The sequence below is a fragment of the Fusarium falciforme genome, chromosome 14, assembly GCF_026873545.1.
Source record: "Fusarium falciforme chromosome 14, complete sequence".
Lineage (NCBI taxonomy): Eukaryota > Fungi > Ascomycota > Sordariomycetes > Hypocreales > Nectriaceae > Fusarium > Fusarium falciforme.
Window position 1 is genome coordinate 136,601 of NC_070557.1, and position 19,327 is coordinate 155,927.

A 19,327-nucleotide genomic window follows, 5' to 3' on the forward strand; every position below is an offset into this window, starting at 1 on the left:
ACCCCTTATTATTTATATTAAATATTACCTCTTTTTTACTATATTACTAGGGGAAATCTTAGACTAAAGTATATCTTTAACCTTATATTACTTATTTCTCTATGCTCTATCTAGGTAGTTTTCTTAGCTAATTATTTTATTATCTCTTTTTTTTTTACTTAGCTATTTATTTTTTACTTTTTTTTATCTTTATTACTTTTAAAACCTAATATTATTATTAATTAGACCTTTTTTATCTTTCGCTAAAGAAATACTCTATTATATTAAGCCCTAACCCTAAAGTACCTCTCCTCGCTAATTTTACCCTATAGGGTATTTCCCCTAACCTAATAGGGGTCTTATCTTTCGCTAAAAAACTACCTAGCCATAATAGCTAGCACTTAACCTTAATAGCGCTTAACCTTAATAAATAGCGCTTAACCCTAATAGCGCTTACCTCCTGCCTTATTTAGCCCCTAACCTTAATAGTACTTACTCTTATCTTATTTTACTTACTTAATTAATTATTTATATTAGTAGTTTACCTTTACCTATTTTATATTACCTCTTATATTAATAATTAATCCCTTCCCTCTCTTATAATACTTTTATTTTTACTCTTTAACTTTTTTCTTACCTTATATTTTACTTTATTTCTCTCTTACTTATTAGCGCTTAGTTTTACCTTTTTACCTCTTATCTTATACCTTTTATCTTTTTCTCTCTTTACTTATTTAACTAAAACTTATTAATATTTAGCTTTATTTCTCTAACTCTTTTCTCCTAGATAATAATAATTACTTTTACTTTCTTAACTTTTTTCTCTTAGATTATAATAATTACCTTTACTTTTTTAACTCTCTTTTCTTAGATTATAGTAATTATTTTTACTTTTCTAACTTTTTTCCCCTAGATATTAATAATTAGCTTTATTTTTTAACTCTTTTCCCCTAGATGCTAATAATTAGCTTTACTTTTCTAACTCTTCCCTCTTAGATACTAATAATTAGTTTTACCCTTTTTTAATTCCTAACCCTAGAGGCTATTATTCCTTAATTATCCCTATCTTTATTTCCCCCTTTTTTTTTACCCCTATAAACTAATAAGCCTTACTTTCTAATAACCTTTATAACCTCCCGCTTACCTCTTAACTTTCTAAGTTAAATAAAAACCTAGGGTTAGAGTTAGGGTTATAAGTAAATATTATTACCTTTACCCCTCTCTATAACCTCTTATAAATACTTATTTCTTTCTTTACCTTTTTTTACTCTTAACCCTTTACTTAAATATAACCTTAACCTAATATTAGGTTATAATTAGGGTTAGACTTAGGGTTAGACTTAGGGTTAGACTTAGGGTTAGACTTAGGGTTAAGGTTAGGCTTTAATTTACTCTTTAGTTTATATTTATACTTATGCCCTACCTTTATTCCCTGCCTTCTTACTAACCTTAATACTTATATTTACTATTATTAGTTACTCTCTTAACTATCTAGATTAATCTAAAAATTTACCTTTTAGCTTAAGGTTAGGGTTAAGGTTATAAGTAAACTTTATTTCCTTTATGCCTCTCTTGCCTTAATTTAGTTAATCTAGGGCTAGTAGTAGGTAAAGGAATAATCTAGCTAAAAGTAATAGTTATTATTAAAAAAAAAATAAAAAAAAAAAATATTAATTACTTAGCTAATTATCTCTAGAGCTTAACTCTTATTAAGAACCCTAGAGTTAAGCTTATTTTTTTTTTATTTAGCTAAGTTAATTATATTTAAAGCTTTTTAATTATTATTATTATTATTAATTAATTAAGTTTTTTTTTTATAATAAAATATATTATACTTATCTTATATTTTATTTCTTAAATCTTTTTTTTATTTTTATTTTTTTCTTTTTATTTATATTTATATTTTATTAATATAAATATATTTTTATACCTTATCTACTTTATCTTTACCCTCTCTAAATAGGCTTTTAATTCCTTGCCTTTTATATCTTACTTAGTCGCCCTATTATAATCTTTTAAATAGCCTTATCTTTTAGTGCGATTTTAAGCTTAGTAACTTTAAGAGCTAAAGGCGCTTTAGCTTAATAGCTAAAATAATCCCTTTAACTAAGGGATAAACCTAGCTTTAAGTCTTAGAAATATCTAGCTAGCCTTAATAAGCTTCTTTTTTACCTATTATAATACTATTACTTTTACTTACCCTAGACTATTATATCCTTCTTTTTTTTTTTTTTTTTTTATTTCTTTTATATTTACTTTCTCTTATCCTATTTATATTATTTCTTATAAGCCTTCTAATTATATAATTAAAGCTAGTAATTATTATTAAGTCTTATTTATATCTATAATTAGGTACCCTTAGTTAATTATTATATAAGTAATATACCCGCTATAAGAGCTAGCTCTTATAGGCTAATAATACCCTTTTTTTATTTATTTATTACCTTCTCTCTCTTATACTTTTTTTTTTTTTTTATTATTATTATAATATTATATATTAATTATATATAGCTAGTTAAATATATTATATTATATTAATATAAAACCTTATATATACTTAGGCGAGAATATATTATATAGGGAATATAATAATTAAGTAAGTCCTTAGGTTTATCTCTATTTAAGTATTAAATTAAAGATAGCTATAATATTAGTTATCTCTTACCTATATATTAGCTTACTATGCTTATAGCCTAGCTAGTCTATATAGTTATTTTTACCCTTAAAATTATAATTAATAGTATCCTAGACTTATAACTATATATTTACCTTTATTATAGCGGCTAATACTATAGGGATTATAATATACTTCTATTAATATAATACTCCTTTAGTCTTATAACTATTTTAATAAAGCTCTTATAATATATAATAATAAAAGTAGCTTAAGAAATATACCTATAAATCCTTTTTATAATTAATTAGACCCTAAAAGTCTATATAGCTAAAAAAAGATAAATCTTTTTTTATTATAATACTATAAATACCCTATTAGTACCTAGCTTCCTTAATACTATTAAATATCTAGTAAATATAATAGCTTATCTTATTAAGCTCTTTTATTTCCCCTAAGGTAGCCTTAAATCTTTCTAGAGTAAGAATATTATGCCTCCCATAGGTATATAATACTATAATACCCTATAAGGATAGCTTACTTTTCTATAATAGCTTATTATAATAATAATTATTATATTAGATAATATTAAGATCTTTATAATCCTATAAGTTATTATCTAAGTATTAGCCTAAGAGGCAATAATAATAACCTTATATCTAGATTAGCTTATATACCTTATGCGTACTTAAGTCTAGGTAGCTATTATAAAAGTAATTCTTAATTAACTAGTCTTTCTCCTTAATAACTATCTCTATAGTAATAAGCTCCCTAGCTCGCCTACCCTACCTTACCTCTTAAGCATAATTAATAATACTAAATAAGGCCTTAAGATAGATAATATAAATAATACCTATAATATTAATACTTATGCCTAGAGCCATAATAGCTATAATATAAGGGGTTTTATTATTAACCTATGCCTAGAAGCCTTATTTATACTAGGTAATAAACTATATATAACTATTATCGCGCTAAGCATAATAATAATAGTAGCTAAGCTACTAGGTAAGCGCCTTATATTTCATATAGCTAGTATAATATATAACCCCTTTCTCCCTTAGTAATAGATATAAGAACTAGGTATTTACTAGCTTTTTTACCTTTATAATGCCTTATTTATTATAGACGCAAAGGATAAAATATTATATATTTAGCTAATAACTTAAAGCCTATATATAGAGTAAAGCCTAGAGCTATATAGTATCTTTAAAGTTATATTAATAGAGTAGTAGTAAGGTCTTAGTAAGGAATATAAAGGGATACCCTAAGCTTTATAAGAAAATAAGGCACTAGAGCTTTATATAGTAGGTTTTAGTAGCTATAAATAATAGATAGTATTTATTAATAATTACTTAGTCTAGCCTTCCCTTAATACTTAGATTAGCGGCCTATTATAAAAAGTTATTAATAATAGCTACCTTAGTTAAGACTAGTATAACCCTGGGCTAAGATTTATATGCCTTAGGCTAAGACTTATAATCTAGACTAGCATTAATGCAGCGTATAACTAGCTACCTTTTTAACTTAGTAAATAAAGCTATTATAATAATTATGCCTATACCTACTAGTATAGCTAGGATTATAAAGACTAAGCTCTTTTTATTACCTATTAGTAGTATAATAACTAATAGGCTTTGCTTTGCTATAGCTAGCTTAATAGTATCTTCTTATTAGGGTAATTAGAACTAGGCGGTATTATTATATAAGATAGCTTAGAGTACTTATAGGATTATATTATCTTTTTTTTTATTCTCTATTATTATTATACTTACCCTTAGCTTTTTAAGTAAGGTAATCTTAGCCTACTTTTAAGGAGGGTAATATTTCTCCTCTCTGCTAGGCTTAATTATACCCTTTCGCTTTAAAGATAAAGCTAATAATAGCGGCTCTAAGGCTAATAGCTACTACGCGTTATAGCCGAGGAACTTATATTAATAATAGCTTATTTACCTAAATATCTCTAGAGACTTAGCTATTAAACGCTTTAGTATATTAATTATAATACTATATTTAGTAGCTATCTAGCTAATATAATAAGTAGCTAAATTATCTAGCGCCTTATATTATTTTAATTTATTATTATTATTATTATTATTAAAGTTTATTTATATAGCTCCCTAGTTATAGGTATATTTCTTATTAATAGTAATAATAATATAGCGCTAATCTTAGAGTATAATCTTATAGCTAATATAATAGGAGGTCTACTTCTCTATAGCCCTAGATATATAATTACTCTCCTATAGCCCTATCTTATTATATTAAATAAAATTACTTAATAATACTATCTTATTATATAGCTCCTATCTATTTGCCTCTTAGCGATCTATTAGTAATTAGATATAAATTATATATATTATAAGTAACTACCTAATCCTCTCTAGTAAAAAGCAAGGAATTACCTTTAGTAAATTAAAATAAGCTAGAGATTTATAATATTAAGTAATAAGTATAATATCACTATTAATAATAAAAATATTATAGTCCTTATTAATATTATTAACTAGGTATAGGCCTATAATCTCTTCTTCTTAGCTAAGCTAGCTACTAGTAATATAAGAGAGAAGTAATAAAAACTCCTTAAACTTTTTTATTAGCTTTAAATACTTCTTAATACTTACCTATTTTTACTTACCTACTTAGTCTAAGAACTCTGCCTTTTATAAGCTTATAATAAGGTCTTTAAGTATCTTAACCTCTTTACCTATAAGGTTATTAATATAGATAAAGGATTAGCCTTATCTTATCTAGGTAAGATTATCCTTAATACTAACTAGAGGAATAATAAAGCGCTTATTATTACTCTCCTTAAATATTAATTAACCCTATAATAAATCCTTAGCGTTTTTTATTATCTTAGCTACTATATAATAAATCTTCTTTATTAAGATTAATTTACCTATAAAATATATTATCTTATTATATTTACTCTAAGATATTATTAGCTAGCTATTAGTCTCTTATATAATCTTCTTTTTATATAATAGCAAGCTAAGTATATAGCCTATAGGAGAGTATATTGCCTTATAAAGCTAGGTATCTTAAACCTAGGCAAACTATTACGCGAGGTCTATTATCCTAGCCTACTCTTAGGTAAGTATAGCCTACTCTCTTAGTAGTGCCTGCCCTATTAAAATAAGACCTATAAGTATATAAGTAAATAAATAAATAGGTTAAAGTTACTTTATCTCGCTATTAATTCTTAATATATTAATAAAATGCTATAGTAGGCTTATAAAAGGGTCCCTATTAAGCTACTATATTTAAAAGTCTATTAGAATTTATAATATCTCTTTTTATAGCCCCTCGCCTAATTATTCCTTATCCTATAGATATGCCTAGAGTAACTTAAGGCTAGCTCTTTATATATATATAAAGCAAAAGCTATATTTAGTAAATAATATATCCTCCTCTAGTAATAATATATTAAGGCAATAGCATAAGAATTGCTTTATATAGACTACGTAGCGATCTATATTAGTCTTCTCTTATAGTAGCCTAAATAGTTAGCTATAGGTATCGTTAAGGTAGGGGCTAGCTAGGAATAGGCAGGTTATTAAGGGTATACTCTTTAACTTACTAATATAGCGGTTAAAGAATAAATAATCTAGAGCTATAGCTATTTATCGCAGCTTATTATTATTATAGCTAGGTATCTTATTATAGGCTTAGATATCTATTAGATTCCTCCCGGCAAAGTGGGCTAACTAGCCGGTCCTTTTTAGCTAGTTTATTATCTTATGCCTTAAGATCCCTTTTTTTATAACCTTTTATATCTTTTTTTATTTCTCTTATTATAATAATTACCCTTAGGTAATATTAGTAATTATTATCTAATCTTCTAAGTTTATTTATTACTTATTAGTTATTATTATTTTTCTCCCCTTACTTATTAGTATTAAAAGATCTCTTATTATTAAAATAGTATTATTATTATTACTAGTTAAGATACTTATATAGAAGTAATAAATTACCCTCTTTAGTCCTATAAAGAAAGTTTATAAATAGATGCTAATCTAGAGGTCTATTTATGCCTTAGATCCCTTTATATTATACTTATTATTAAGGTAAACCCATAGGCATTTCTAGCTTAGCATAAGGTGCCTATAGCCTGGCTAAGTATAAGTAAAGCCCTAGTAAATAATAAGGCCCTTAATAGCCTAGGTTAGGTTTAATATACCATGCTAGATAAGCTGCTCTAATACTAGTCTTTATAGCTATAGACCCTTATAGTGGTGGATAAAATCACTGCGGGCCTAATAGTTAATATCTAGGTAATAGTCCCTTAAGTAACTCTTAAGGTTATAGACCGCATAGCTATAGAAGGCATAGATTAATAATTAATACTCGCTGTTATATATAAGCTACTTTTCTCCTAGTTTAGTGCCTTCTATATTATAATAACTAGTAGATTCTCCTATATCTCCCTAATAATAATACTCTAGCCTATTGCTATTAGGTAAGTCTATTAGACGCATTTATGCTATTATTATATAGTAGGTAACTACTTTTCCTAAAAAAGCTTTCTTAAATAAATAATAAGTAATTATTAGAACCTGCTTTATTATTATTACTTATGCTACTACTTATATATTATAAGTAGGTTATATATTATAGATATATATTAATAATTAAGATTAGGCTTACTTATTTATTAAGTTATAAAAAGTCTATCTAGCCTCTAGAGATATATTTTATTATATTTCCCTCCTTTACTTACTTTTTCCTTAACCTTAAAATTACCCTTTTTTTATCCCTAATTAGCTATAGTATAAAATAGTAGTTTAAGACTAATAGTTTAGCCCCCTTATTTGCATCTTAGACCTACCCCTGCGTGCCCCCCTTATATTATTATTAGTCTATGCCCTTAACCCTAAAATAGTAGTTTAGGCTAAACTACTACTAGCCTCCTGGTTAGGGTTAGGGTTAGGGTTATACATTGGGTTAGCTATAGATAGAAGCCCTATGGGCTTTTATAAAGATTTTAAAGCTTTCTACAGGGGTTAGGGTTAGGGTTAGGGTTATATATTGGGTTAGGGTTAGGGTTAGGCATTGGGTTAAGGTTAAGGTTAGCTATAGATAGAAGCCTCTAGAATAACCCTAGGGTTATATAACTCTCTCTTATCTCTAAAGACCTTATTCTCTAAGTCTCTTACCTTATAATTAACTTTTCTTATACTTAGCTCTTCCCCTATGCTTAGCTTCTAAGCCTTATCTATCTTAGCTACCCTATAGCTATTTTTAGCTATTTTTATCTCTTTTACCCCCAGCTACCCTATACCTACCCTAGATGCCCTCCTTAGCCTGCCCTACCTGCCAAGGCAGCTATAGAGATATCTTAGAGCATATACGCAAAAAACACCCTGCCGAGACCTATACAAATCAGCAGCTATAGCCCCTTAGCTTAGTTAGCTGCCCTTATTGCGCTATAGCCTGCCGAGGCTCTCATGGCATTAAGACCTATAGTGCTAAGATCCACGGTATAAAAGGTAAAGCTTATATCTCTACCTTACCTAGGCCAAGGACCTATATAGCTACTAGGGCTACTAGCGCCTCTAGGGCCTCTTTAGCTTCTTCTATTAGCCCTACTAGTCCTAATTAGGCTAGCCCGGGCTTAGTTAGCTATTAAGGCCTTATAGAAAAAAAGAGACTAGCAAGAACCCCTTCTCTATAGCTACAAAGACCTACAAGGCGGCAAAGGCAGCTACAGCCTAGTCCTACCCTAGAGGAGCCTACCCTAGACTGACTAAGCTCTAGGGAAAGCTATAGGTCTTTTTCTAGCTATAAGGAAAGGGGAAGACCCTCTAGCCCTAGGTCCCCCAGCCCTAGGTCCCCTAGCCCTAGGTCCCCTAGCCTCTCTAGGCCCTCTAGCTAGGGACCCACTCTAGAGCCTCTAGAAGAACCTACCCTAGAGCCCCTAGAGCCCCTAGAGGAGCCTACCCTAGAGGGGCTTAAGGAGCCTGCAGAGGCTGCTAGGCTTGGGGAGCCTGCAGAGGCTGCCGAGCTTAAGGAGCCTACCCTAGAGGGACCTACCCTAGAGGGACCTACCCTAGAGCAGCTGCATAACCAAGCAATAGCCCCAATCCTAGCTAAGGCCTCTATATAGAAGCTGCTAGCTTTTGCAAAGATCCCTATATTAGAAAAAAGACTATATATAAGGCAGGCTGCTATTTTTATAGCTATAGCCTATAAAGCTGTAGCTGCCTTTATAAAAAGGCCTATTAAAAAGGCCTTATTATATTTTCTTATCTTACCTAGGCTACTAGGGTTAGGGTTATAGAAAGGAGGCCTAGCTACCCTTCCTAGGTCCTTTCCTTTTAACCTTCTTACCCTAGAGAGCCTAGAGTCCCTTAAGTAGCCCTAGCCCCCCAAGGCAGCTAGACCCCCTATAGCCCCTAGCCTAGCTTAAAGGGCAGCTAGGCTACTAGAGAGAGGCTACCTAGGCTGGGCTACTAGGGCTTTTATTAATCTAACCCCTATAGCACCTAATTTAATAGAAAATAGGGCTAGGCTGCTAGAAAAGCACCCTATTAGATTAAAAGACCCCTTCTAAGGCAAGACCCGCCCAAGGGCTAGCTAACTAATTATATTAGAGACTATTATAGTAGCTATAGCCTCTATAGGCAAGGAAAAGGCCCCGGGCCTTAGTGGCTAGACTAGGCCCCTTTTAGACCTAGTAACTAGGAAAGAGTCCCTAGTAATAGCTTTCCTAAGGCTACTAGCTAATATAATTCGCCAAGGCATAGCCCCTAGAGCCTACCTATTATGCGCTAGCCGCCTTATTAGGCTAGAGAAGCTTGACGGAGGGGTTAGGCCTATAGCTATAGGAGACCTTATTTATAGGGTAGCTATAAAGGCGATCCTAATAACCTCCTATTGGCTAAATATACTCTTACCCTTCTAGCTAGGCGTAAATCGCCTAGGCGGGGTTAAACCTGCTATTTTCCTTCTCTATAAGGCTATTATAGGCCTAAATAAGGCTAATTTCTAGTAGCTAGCCTCTATTAACCTCGCTAATGCCTTTAACTTAGTAGATAGGGCTTCTATAGCTACCTTAGTAGCTATATATGCCCCTACCTTCTATAAGGCAGCAGCTTAGGCCTATAATAACCCTTCTATCTTAGTCACAAAAGATAGGTCAGCTATAGCCTTAGCTAAGGGCATAAGGCAAGGAGACCCTCTTAGACCTCTTCTTTTTTCCCTTGCCTTTTAACCTACCCTAGAGGCCCTAGCTAAGAAGCTACCTAAGGTAACCTTAGTAGCTTACTTAGATAACCTCTATATTCTTAATAAGGCTCCGCAAGGCACCCTAGAGGTAGCTAAGAAGGTCTTAGAAGGCTCTCCTTTTAGCCTTAACCTAGCTAAAAGTAAGAAAAAGGCTATAGAGGACCTTAAGCTAGAAGGCCTAAAAGCCTTAGGCACTTATATAGGCCCTATCCGGCCTAGAAGAGCCTTTTTATAAGATAAGCTAGCTACCCTATAGGAGGCCCTAGAGGCCCTATAAGACCTCCCTAAGCAGCACTTCTTACTCCTTCTTAGAGGTAGTATTTAGCTTTTTCTAAGGCACCTTTAGAGGTAGCTAGACCTAATCGGGTTAGAAGACCTCTAGGAAGAAGCTGATACCCTTATAAGGGAAGCTATTATAGCCCTAGTAGCTAGAAGCCCTAGTAAGTGCCCTAAGGAGCCTAACCTAAGCCTTATAGCCCTTCTAGTTAGAAAGGGAAGCCTAGGAATACCCTTGCATAAAGACCTAGCCCACAAGCTCTTCTAGGCAGCCCAAGAGGCCTCACAGCCTACCCTAGACCTTATCTAGAAGCCCCTAGCCCCGCAGCCTATCCCCGCCCCGCAGCCTACCCTAGACCCAGGCCAGCCTAGGCTAGGAAAAACAGCACAATAGGCGCTAAGGGAAGCAAATAAGGCTAGGCTAGTAGGCTTCCTAGAGGACCTTCCCGCTAGCTATAGGCACGCTAGGCTAGAAAATGCTAGCTATTTTAGCCGTAAGTGGCTAGGAGTCTTGCCCACCCAAAAAGCCCTATCTTTTATAGACTCTGAGATTACTAAAGCCCTCCGAAGCCGGCTTTTCTATCTAATCAAGCCTATCAGCCTACCCTATAGCTCCTGCGGAGCTATAGCTACCCTAGGCCATTAGGATACCTACAAGGGCGCTAATAAAAGGTGGATTACAAGGTATAACGCTATAACTAGGGCCTTTTTCAAAGCCCTAAGCAGCCAGCCTACCCTAGAGGTCAAGAAAGAGCCCCTAGTCTACCCGGAAGGTAGCCTAAGGGCTAACTTCGCAGTTACCCTAGGAAATAGCCGCTATTACTATGATATCTAAATCGTAGCTATTTCAAAGGATTCTACCAAGGAAGACCCTTATAGCACCTTAAGAGAGGCTATAGAGGAAAAACGCAGAAAATATAGGTCTCTCGGGGCCTTCTTTCAGCCTCTTATCCTCTCGGCAGGTAGCCTTATGGACCTAGAGACCGCTAAGACCTATTAGAAGCTCTAGGACCTCATCGGCCCCTTTGCGGCTAACCAGCTAGACTCCTCTATAAGCCTTGCCCTTATGAGGACTAGGGCTACCTCTGTGGCTTCTATAGCCCGAGATACCCCTAGTAACCTAGCTAGGTCGATCTGGAATACTTCTAGGGCTCCTTAAGGCTATTTTTACCTCTTATTATCTCTTATCTCTTATCTCTAATCTCTTATCTCTTATCTCTTATCTCTTATCTCTTACCTCTTATCTCTTATCTCTTATTTTTATCTTTTTATATATCTTATATCTCTTATATCTCTTATATCTCTTTTTCTAAGTTATCTTCTTTCTCTTAGTTATCTCTTTCTTTCTTAGCTATATCTCCTAGCTCTTATATCTCTTTTACTTCTCTTTCTTAGAAAAATCTCCTCTCTATACCTTATAAGCTATATCTTTAGCTAGAAGAAACCTCCCGGGCAGACTAGCTTAGATAGTAAATACTAACCCCAACCATAACCCTAAGCAGAGTTATTAGTTACTCTCTTATAGCCCTCCTTAAATACTTCTATAATCTCTATAACTTATTAATCTTATTTATTTATATAGTCTAGTTTATCTCCTCTAAAGAATTTAAGGTAATATCTATAATTCTCCTTACTTATTTATAATTATATTATTTAAAGTATTTCTAAAAACTTTCTTATTCCTCTATTATTTATATCTTAACCCTTAGCTATAGGAAATAGTAATATCTTTTTATATAATATACTATAATTAGAGATCCTAAAACTATTTAACTAGTTTCTAATATATTACCCTATCTAGAGTTAGGGATAAGACTTTAACCTAGAGGGTTATTATTACTTACCTATAATAGCTTATAAAAAAGTTAATCTAGCTTATCTAGAGTCCTATCTTAAATGCCTCTAACTATGCAAAGCTAAGATAATTAACCAGCCTTTATAATAAGAAAGATTTATCTCTTCTTAAATAGCTCTATAGCGCGGCTAAGCTAGAAAGTATTAAGGCTAATATAACTATATATATTCCTAATTAAGTCTTAGGTAGACTAATAGTAGTGGTAGCTTATATTATTAGCGCTATCTATCTAGCCTTTATTACTAAAGCAGTATTTATAAACCTTAAAGAGCGCTTATAAAAGGTTATCTTATATAGAGATATAATAATCTATATTATTAATCTTCTGCGTCGGTATAAATAGCTTAGAAAACCCTATTGTCTCGGCTAAAGGGCTAATATAAATAATAAAAGCCTAAGTAAGGCAGTATTTAAGATTCGCCGCCTAGCTTTCCTTTATTATAATAAGGAGCTTAGTATCTAATAGCTATAAAAGGATCTAGTAAGTTAATAAGATAATCTACCTAAGCTATATATATTATTATATCGCCTTAGTTAACCTAAGTATTATCTTAATAAGCTTAATGCTATAGTGTATTATAATATAAAAAAAAAAAAAAAAACTAGCCTCTTTAATACTTTATAGATATATCTATAGAGCTAGGTAAGAATAAATCATTAAAGAGATTTATTATATTAGTTAATTATAGCTTATTTCTAATAATAAAATATAACTAGGTATAGTTAATATTACGCTAGCGATTATAAAATAAGTCTAATAACCTATTATAATAGAAGGCTAAAGGATTAGACTCTAGGTATCTAATTATTACCTTATTTATAATATTAAAGCCTATTTTCTACTTAGTACTCTTTAGAGCTTTGCACTAAATATCCCGCTAAAAGAGTTTAATAGTTATAGAGTAAAGGTATTTAAGCTATAGCCTCCTTATTACTATGTTCTTATAGACTGAATATTATCCTACCTAGCTCTAGGCTTACTATATCTAAATATAAATATTGCAAATATCTTTAAGTATTTATTATTACCGCTTATAGTCTTAGCATAAAAGGTTATTATTAATTACTAATTAATTACTAACTTTAAAAATAAACTACTAAGTATTCTAATTAAATTTCCCTAGAAGCTATTAGCTAAACTTATATACCTTAGATATCTTACCTAGGCCTAGTCCTTCTTATTATATTTTAACTACTTATAGTTTCCCCTCTTAGGGCCACATATATTATATTAATATCTATATATCCCCCTAGAGTACTAGCTCCTTTATAATAAGGGATAAATTATAGCTAAATCAAAGTCCGCGGAGTATTATTACTATAATAATAGTCTTAAGTAGCGAGTACTTTAGGCTAATCTATGCCTTAATATACTTAAATAAGAAATAATATTAATTAATATTAATATAAAGAAATCTAGCTATTATTTAAAAAGAAATAATAAAAAAAAGGTAATTTCTTATATTATCTTTTAATACCTCTCTTAGCTAAGCTAGAGCTAGAGCTAATAAGAATAGATTTATAATATACTATAAGAGGGCTAATAATACTTAGTCCTCCGCCTAGATACTATATATAAATTAGTATTATATTAGTTTAAGCGCTAATTATATTATATTATTATTTATTTTATCTTAATTAATCGCGGGAAGGTTATAATAAATATAGAGCTTACTAAGCCTATATATATATTATACCCGGGACTAATATATATATACTCCCCGCATAGAGTTATACTAATTAAGGAGATATAATAAGTCTAAGGCTATGCTCTTAGTATAATAATTCTAGAATAAGTATTACTTAGCGGTATTAAATAAAACCTTAATAAGGTTATAAAACTAGCTATAAATAAGGCCTTTTTAAAGCTCTTAGCTTCTTAGCCTAAGAGTAATTATTATATCTCTAGTATTATAGAGAGTTATAAATAAATAGGTAATCTAATAAATAAGTAAGCTATAGCGCTTACCTAACTTACCTTAATTAGTGCCCTCTTCTTACTTATTAAGGTAATTCTAAAGCTAACTCTATTATAGCTAATAATACTAAAGTCTATCTAGATAGCATTAGCGCTATAGTAATATATACCTATATAGTCCTATCTCAGCAGGTATTAGCTAGCGCCTAATATTAATATATATTACCTATAGATTAATATAGGTCTCATTAACTATAAAGTCTTAGTAATAATACTACTCTTTAAGCATTAACTTAAGCATAGGCTATATCTATATTAGCTTAGTATTCTTAGTAGCTATATAGAGCTATAAGCTAGTATACTTAGGGAAAAAGATAGCCCTTACCTAAACTTCTTCCTAGAGAGTAATAAGATATTAAGATTATAGTATAATATAAAAGTGCTTATAATACTATCTTAATAGGTTACCTAGTACCTCTCGCCTCTTTATGCCTATAAATCCCCTTAATTCCTCCTTTATATCTACCTCTTCTTCCTTAATTACCGCTTTAGCTATTAATACTTCCTAGGGTATACTTAAGTCTAATAAGGTAATAATATAGGTTTTAGGGATATACTAGAATATATTATTATTATTAATAATAGCTTATATAATAAGTAGTATTACTTCTTTATATCAATATATAAATCTTTCCCTTAGGATATAAGTCTATATATAGGGATTAGAGAGTTAGCTATAAAATAAGGCAAGGAAGAAAACCTAGATATAAGTATCTACTAGGCTAATAATATACCTAAGGTAATAATTTAAGATATTATAAAGAGGCTATATTATAGTAGTATTACTATCTAGACTACTAAGAGAAGGGATTTCTATACTAAGATAGATATTATTAATATAATTAAAAGTAATATATAGTTAAGTATATTATTAAAACCCTAGCCTAGTAATACTAAGGGATATTAAGAAGCTATAAAGATTATTAATATTATATAATAATAAGATTAAGTTATACTTTAGTCCTTATAATTAGTAATAATAAGAGTATATATATAGGTAAGGTAGGTTTAACTTATCTATTATTAAGCCTTTTATTACTACCTTATAGGTATTATTATACTAAGTAAGGCTATTTTTTAAATAAATCTCCTAAGACCTAGGGCATAGTAGATCTTATATTAGATTAAGGACTAATAAGAAATAAGTCTTGCTTATATTATTATCTAGTAAGGTCTTACCCTCTAGCTATTTTATAATATTAAGAAGTAAAAAGTAGGTTAATAGAGCCCCTTATTCCTTAGTTACCTTTTTTATCTAGGTATAATAATTATCTTTATATTACTAAGAAGTATATCTTATCGCGCTATTCTACTCTTAGAATAATAGCACGGCAGGGTTAGCTAGCTCTATAGTCCTATTAGTAATATTATTAGCTAGAGTCTTAAGTCTTTTGCGTTATAGTATTATATTAGCCTATCTATTAGCCGCGGCGTTAGATAGTAATAGCATGCTAAGGTATTATAAAATAACCTTAATCTAGTATAATATAGCATTAACCTCTCGTAAATCTAGGTTATATATCCTAGATAAGTATAGCTCCTATTATGTCTAGTTAAGCTATTTAAATAATAAGGACTTATCCTTGCCCTAGCCTATAACTAGATTATCTATAGCTAAGAAACACTAAGTATACTTTATTACTATAAGGCCGCAGGTCTACCTATATATTTGCTAAGTTATTAGTATATTATAGATTAATACTAGTATAGAGCCTTAATAATCTACTATAGTATTATAGACCTCTTAGAGCGCTAAATAATAAAAGTTATTAAGATAAAAGGAATTAAAGATAAAAAAAAATAACTAGGCTCACTAATAAATAGCAAGAAACTAATAACTAATTATATTATTAATGCCTAGATAAAAGATAGGTATAATTATATTATTATATTAATATATATCTTTAATCTTAGCTAGGCTTAGCTATATAATATAATATTTACCTAGCTAAATAATCTATATAAGTATAATAATATCTTAGTAGCTACTTAGCTTAATAATAAGCTAAATACTATAGAGGATATCCTTAGTAATAAGATAATTTTATTATTTAAGCTAATAATAGAGATTCTAGGTATAAAGCCTATAATAACTCTATTTAACCCTAAAGTTTCTTAGTACTTAATAAGGATAGTTAATAAAGTCTTAATACTCTTATATAAATATCTTAATACTAATAGCTAATAATAAGAGAAACCTATCTTAGTTATAAGTATTAGCCCTTATTAACCTAGGCGAGCTATCTAGTATATAAGAAAAAGGCTATAGCTAGGTATATAGGGTATTTTTTTATTCCTAGGGGGTTAATTAGTTTCTTAGCTAGTATAGCTATTGCGGCGTTTTAGTCTATGGCCTATTAGAGGTATGATAAGCGCTAATAAAAGTGATAGATTAAGGGCTTTACCCCACTAGATTATCTAGTAATCTTATTATGCTTAAGGATTATAATAAGTTAATTACCTTTAGTAAACTAGGTTAATAAGTAAATTATTTTAATAGTAAACTATAAGATCCTTTTTAGATCTTTCTTACCTCTTATTATCTCTTAATCTAGGGTAATAAGTAATTGCTAGACTATATTAACTAAGGCTTATAGTTCTTTATCCTAAGCCTTAAGCTATAATAAGCTAGGTTAGTCTTAGATAAATGCTGCATTAGCTATATTATATCTTTATAATATAAGCTTAAGCTAAGCCTAAGAGTTTTTAAAAAGTAAGTAGTAATCTTATATATTAACTAGACTTATATAATTAGTTTATAAGTTCTTGTCGTAGTTTTAAACTAGCGGGTTATATAGTATTACTACTAGGCCCGCTTTAGTCTCGCTTAGTTTATTATAGTTATAATTATAAGTAGACTTGGTTAAGAGTAGAACTTTAAATAATATAGGGATCTAGAGATATAGCTCTAAGTAGAGGCTAATAATTAGATTTATTATTAATAGTATAGTAGGTAGGTAAGGTTAATAATAATATATAAACTCTGCCTATTGCGATTTAGTTAGCGCATAATAAGAAATAATAGCTTACTTATATTATTATTAATAGTATTACTAGGAGTATATATATTATAATATAAGTTATTTCTCTTTAGTTTATAGCACTTTTCTAGCTAGGCGGCTATAATATTTTAGAGCTAGTTAAGATATTATCTTCTAGGGAAACCTATATAGTAATATTTTAGCTTATTCCCTTAGTATTAGCTATGCGAGATATTTATATTTCCCTTATTATATATTAGATAGTAGATAGTTATAGCTTATATAATATAAAAAATATTACTTTTTTAATAGCTATGGTTAATAAGATTATAACTTAATAGAGCACCTTATATTAACTAAATAAAGTATTATTATATTATAATATATATAGTAATAGTAATATCCTTATATTTTAAAGCTTATTTATCTATTATATATAGTTTTTTAATTCTAATTTTAGTTTTTTTTTCTCTTAAGGATATAATAGCTAAGATTAGGGAGATATATTATTTATATTAAGACTTTCTATCTATACCTAAATTAAACTTAACTATATTTTAGTATATTACCTCCCTCGCCTACTTATTAGCAATAAAGATATAAGATAATAAATAAAACTTAAAGCAAAGATATAAAAAAAATAATTAATAAAAGTAATCTTTTACTTAGCAATTAGCTATATATAAACTTATTATTTTTCCTATATAATACTCTTATTCTAGGGTAGCTATCGCGTTATACTTAATTAAATTAAATATAAGCTAAGACTTTTTATATATCCTACGCTAAACTGCTTTAAATTAAATATAAGCTAAGATTTTAATATAGGCTATTCTCTTATCTAATCTATTTTCCTCTTTATTTTCTTTAAAATTCTATAATTAATTATATAAAATAGCTAGCTAACCCGGGAAATATCCTATTATTATTAAATAATTCACTTTAAATGCTAAGCCTAGACTAATATTATATTTTCAGAAAAGTATAGCCCGAATATAGCTATTAGTTCCCTAACCCTAAGACCTATATTAATATATAAGTAATTAATTAAAAGAAAAAAAGATAGAGATAAGAGATAAGAGACTTCTAGGCTATTAATTAAGAATTAAATATAGTTAAGAAGTAGCTAAAAAAGTATAGATAAGAGTTAGGGAAAATAAATAAGAAAGGTAGAGAAGAGATAAAAGCTTAGAGGTTTAGGGAGGGTTAGGTATATATAGATACCTAAACCTAGGTTTAAGTAGGTTAAGTATATAAAAATGGCAAGTTTATTAGTAGGGTTCTAAAATATTAGGGGCTTATAGTATAGATAGCCCAAAGACGTATAACTTTTAACCCTTACCGGGACCTATTCAGGGTATTTTTTAACTGTAATTAGCGCTCTTCTAATAATAATAGTATAGGTGACTTTTAGAAGGGGTTAGATAGTACTTAAAGCATATTAATAAGGCGCTACTAGGTAAATATACCTATGTATTATATAACTTACTAAAAAGAAAAGAATTAGATATAATAGCTTAGCTTTAGACTAAGATAGCGCGACTAAATAGTTATCTTTATAGGATAGGGGCAGCGGAATTAGATATATATAACTATAGATAAGTAGTAGAGATAATTAAGTATTTTCTCTTTTAATATAAAAAGTAGGAAATATAATAAGAAGTTATATTTAAATACTTATAAATAAAGATTAAGAATTTATTATTTTTCTTAGGAGGAAAAGCTATATTAAATAATAAAAAGTAGAAGCTAAATATATAGGCTATGTATATAATAATTATATTTGCTATCGCGATAAATAGGCTCGATGCGGACTAGCCGCCTTTAGTAAAATAACCTTTAGCGGGCGACTATATTAATAAAAAGTAGCCTTGATTTTGGCAGACCGTGCTTTAGCTGCCGAGGATAGGATGCTGAATACTTGTAGAATTTGGCCTTTAAGTAGGCCTATTATGGAATAAGCAGCGACGAGGTTGAGCAATAAGCGATGAGATGACGATCCGTGGGGCTTGGGGTGTTAGGTATTAAATGGACTGAGATGTGAATTAGACTGTGCTAAGGCCCTATAGGGACTTCCCTCCGGGCGAAATAAAATCCATCTATCCAACCGTAGTGGGGCGAGTGACCTCCCTAAGGGCTGTGGCACTCAAAGGGATAGAAGCCGTACAGCGCCGTTACGGTGACCAATCGTAACATCACATCTCTATCCGAAGACATGTGATAATAGAAAAGAGAGATGATGGTACACTACAAAATATACAATGATTGATTTTCCTCTCAATTCCGTTGACGTGAACTAAGCACGAGCATAGAGAATTGGCAGCTGATATGTTCTTCGAAGCCATTTAGAGATATATTGGCCCTGAGTCCTGTTATTCTTAGAAAGAGCATCGACGATGAAGAGCAATTTAAAG